Here is a 4629-nt window from a genome sequence, read left to right as displayed (position 1 = left end):
CTCTCGCTGCGGTGGGCGTGTGCGGAGGAGCCCGGCGCGCCCTGCTCTGGCGCACCCCTCCCCCTGCCCCTCGCTCTGGCGACGAGGCTGCTGCTCTTCCAGCCAGAAACAACCGGCCCCACAGCGACTTTGAACCTTGGGAGACCCTGCACCCCCAGGAGTGAATTGTCTCGATGGTGGGGGGCCATCGTTTCCCAAACGGCACCGCGCTCGGCGCCCCCCACTCCCGGCGAGAAGTCGACAGACAGGAGGAGCGTATAATGCACCTTTCAGCCGGGGTGTTTAAAGGGAATCTCGGGTCAAGAGCATCACCTGGCCTTTCATTCTGTTACCGGAGCCAACATGAAGCAAGCTGCTACCTGCAGATTCCCCCAGAGGGCCCGCAGGCCGCGTGTAGGAGTGAGTGCCCGCGGGCGTCTGGGATGGCAGCCGCACCAGCGCAGCGGCTCCCCACACGGAGGTTCACTGAAGAGTCAGCTCGGGACACGTGCCACCTCTCAGAGTGTCCCAACGCTTCCCTGGGTTGCTGACTGGGAAGGGGACTAAAATCCCAAAAAATATCCCAGGTAGGGGAAAGGGACCCAAGTCATCCGCCTTGAGAAAGGCAGAAGCTGGGCTGGAATGTGTCTTGAGATTATAAATCGGTGGAGGTCCGGATCACGTTCAGTATTTCCTTGTCTTCCCGGCTCATACAGACATGGAAGGGAGAAGGAATATGGTGAGTGTAGCTGTGTGAGCGCACGGTTGATACTCGGCCTGAGTGGGCGCACGCAGGCCAGGCGGCCCCCTCCCGCACACGTGGCTCCGGGCAGGGCCACTTCTCCAGCAGGCCCCCGGGGCTCAGTGCCAGGGCCCACAATACTTGTAGGGGCCCACGGAAATGTTGCAATTAAAAACACTGGTAAAGTATACATAACATAAGATTTACCATTTTAACCATTCTAAGTGCACAGTTCAGTGGCGTGAAGTGCGGCCGTCACCCCCGTCCATCCCCAGAACCTTCTCATCTTCCCAGACTGACACTCTGACCATTAGCAGATAGCTCCCCATCCCTGTCCCTTCGGCCCCTGCCAGCCGCCCTTCTACTTCCTGTCTCTGAGAATTCCACTTCTCTAAGATCTTTACGTAAGTGGAATCGTGCCGTATTTGTCCTCTCGCGTCTGGTTTATTTCACTCAGCATAATGTCTTCGAGGTTCATCTATGTTGTCGCAGGTGTCGGAGGGTCCTTTTTAAAGGCCGAATAATATTCCATTGTATGTCTACCTAATTTCATTTAAAACCGGAAGTAAAAACCTTTGGGTCGAAGAAAGCGTTTTAATATATAATGTGAACGTGTTCATCTGTATACCAGCGCCGTTATAAACTAATTTTTAACACTTTTTTTTACATAAAGGAAGGGGCCTACGAAGGCAGAAGTTAGTGTCCAGGGCCCAGGAAAGTTAGACTGTGGCCCTGTGTCTGGGAGAAGTTTCAAGAGTGGCACCTCTGGGGACTCTCCTGGAGACTGCGGACCACCAGCTGCGGGCCAGGGACTAGTGGCCCTGGGCGTCCAGAACCTGCCCTGCCTATGTGCCCTGGTGCCTGAACGCATCCTTGACTCCTTCTCCTCACTTTCGAATGCAGATTTCTGTCTGATGCAACGGGAAAAAAAAAACCCGTAAGGGTAAAGGAAGCACCAGGAAATAAAAGCACAAGGCCCGCCTCCCTTTCCTTCCTGTATTTAAAGCTTTCCATCCTGCAGGGCGCAGACCGGCTCTGGCGCGATGGGTTTTCCCGGATGTCCGTCTGGCCTGTGTCAGCGAGTTGATTGCCTGCGATTTGACAGTAATGATAATAATGGGGTGGTTTTGTATTCTTTGACTCATTCGGATCGGAAGGTTCAGAAACGAACCCGTGCCCCCCCGCCCCCACCCCGCTGCTCGAAACTGGTGTTTTCTTCGATTCCAAAGAAACGGCAGAGTCTCATGGAAGAACATCCAGACCGAGAAATGGTCCTTCTCACTTCGAATCTAGTGGTGATTATTAGTTTCCTTTCTCGGCTTGGAGACCAAGAACGTGTGCCATGGGAGCCGAGAAATATTGCACAGGACCCGAGAAATATTGCCGCAGACGCCTACGTGGGAGAGCGATTTTTCTGGGAATTCTGAAAAACAGCTACAACTGCTCTGTACGCTGAGAGTAGCTGGGAATCGCTCGTACCCACACCCTCGGCTGATGTGACTTTTCATCTCCTTCTCGGTTACCCACCGACAAAGGTCCCTTCCCATCTACACGAAGCCCGACTTCTGCCTTCTTTCTCCAAACAGGCCCAGACACGTAGGCAGACAGAAGGACGGACGCAGATGCAGTGCTGCGGGTGTCAGGCGATGGACCAAGGGTGCTTGGCCCCTGATCGCTTCCCACTTGCTTCTCAGCCTGACCCAGGGGGAGCCGCCCCTTCTCCTGGCAGAGATTACAAAGGAGCCCTGTGCTCCAAGGTGGGACTGCTGTGCGTCCTGGAGGACCCGTCCAGCTCTGTGGCACTTCTGGTTTTTGGAAAGGCAAGGCCGGCATTTGGAAGTTGGGTTGGGTGGGAGGAGCCCCCACCTTCTGCTCCTGTCATAGCCAAAATGCCTGGCTCTGCCCCCTCCCTCCCTTGGGGTCGTGCATCCCGGCGGGAGGGAAGGGAGGCTGCCTTTGAGCCGAGGCAGCCGTGAAGGAGAGGTGCTCACAGCAGAGCCGGCTCCAGGTTGCCAAGGTGAACCTGTCAATAGAGTATTGAACAGGCTCCGCGACTGGCCATAATTGTCTGCTTCAAAACAGCCAGTGTCTGGGCGTCCTGGCCCGGCCCGAGCTGGCAGTGCTGTGTTGGAGCTGGCTCATACTGGCTTGCAAGAGCTGATGGCTACGTTTTCAGACGCAGACATTATTAAAAATCAAATGATCTAAATTTACGATTAAACAAGTTATATCAAGAACAAAGGTTATACATGCTCGAAACTCATTTCTTCCTGACGAGTTCACTGCATTTTACTCTTACCTTGTTCTTGGGGTGATTTACATCTATTGTGTCTTTATGGTGGGAATATTGGACACGGGTGGCTACTGCAAATCTTGTCTCAATTCTGTGCTCAGTGACTTCATGCTGGAAGCTTGAAATTGCCACGGTGGGAGTATTTACACCACAGAATTTGGCAAACACTGCAAAGCATGGCTTGATTTATTGTTTTGTTGATCGTCCAGACTGAAGAATGTGATGGAAAAAATGTTAACGATGCAGATTGAACTTAAAGTGTGTCATGTCTGTCGTCGGTCCATGAACGGTGCAAAGAATTCAGGAAGGACTCTTCCCGTCTGAAAAAACTCTCTCTGAGGAAGTCGCTCGCATCGCTACTCGTAAGTGAAGTTCACACGCTCTGTCGCCATTCCCCTTCCGCGTGACTGGTCGGCTTCGGTGGCGACGCCAGCTAACGCCCTGTCGGAACGACGCCCATTCATCGATGGCGGGCGTAGGTGGCCTGTTGATCCAAGAAGTTGATCCAAAAAGTTAACGGAAACATTCTGTGAATCAATTGGTTCTATGGCGTTTACAGTAAAGAAGATCGTATGTTTTATTGTAATGTCTAGATTGTCTGATACACGTCCCGTATATCGGTAAAATTTATAATACATACTGAATAAGTACATCTCAGTATATGTGTATGTATACATTTTCCCCAGATAAGTGTTCGCTAACGCTAAACGTTTACCAGCACCTCATACAGCACCAGCCCAGGGGAGGCATTTACATTATTGTAAAGAAATGAAATATGTTTAATGGAATGGGGCCTCGGGGACTAATTTAGCTCCATAGGTGGCCCTAAAGGAGGCAAGGAGATGGGAGGAGAGACCCAGGCCTGGGACACTAGGCAAGAGCCAGGGCACTGGGTTGCCATAAGGGGACCGCCAGTGGGCGTGGGCACAGGCTGGCCCTGGGCCTGCGGGCCGTGCTGAAGGAAGCATGCAAGCCTGTGCTGGGGGACCAAGGCCTTGCGGGACAGCACCCCTGTGGCTTCTCTCCTCCTCGCCCCGCGAGATGCTCCCAATGCGGGCCGCACAAATCCCCAGGATGCCAGAGCCCTAAGGCATTGTCCTGAAGGCAGATGGCCCCAGGCCCCTGGACAAAGACCTTGCTACCCGCGGGGCTGCAGCTGCTGCCCTCCCTCTGCCCCCCCAGTTTGCCGGGGGACCTTGTGTCCCAGGCCTGATCGTGTCCACTCTTCCGGCCTCTGTGTGCTGAGCCCAAGGAGGCGCTGGTCCAACCCCAGCCCTGACCCTCTCTTACTGTTGAGAAAGAATTATCTTTCTGTTCTGTTTTGTTCTTTAATGTGTTCGCATTGAGTATGTGTTAGGGCGGGCGGTCCGAGGCGGCCTCGCTGAGCCAGTTAGTTGCATGATGAGAGGGAGCCAGCCACGTGCAGATGGGGGGGTGTCGTTCCAGGGAGAGGGGGCGGGGTGCGAAAGCCCTGAGCCAGGCATGGACCGCGTGTTTGAGGACCAGAAGGAAGGCAGGAGGTGGAGGCCGCGTGGGCGAGGAGCGGGAAGAGAGGCTCCGGGAGGAGGGAGGCGGCTTGCCCGGGCGGCTGTGACCAGGAGTCCTGCCGTGATCC

Source organism: Pteropus alecto, unplaced genomic scaffold (genome assembly GCF_000325575.1).
Source record: "Pteropus alecto unplaced genomic scaffold, ASM32557v1 scaffold134, whole genome shotgun sequence".
In the NCBI taxonomy this organism is placed as follows: Eukaryota; Metazoa; Chordata; class Mammalia; order Chiroptera; family Pteropodidae; genus Pteropus; species Pteropus alecto.
Note: the sequence above shows the minus strand (reverse complement) of the source record.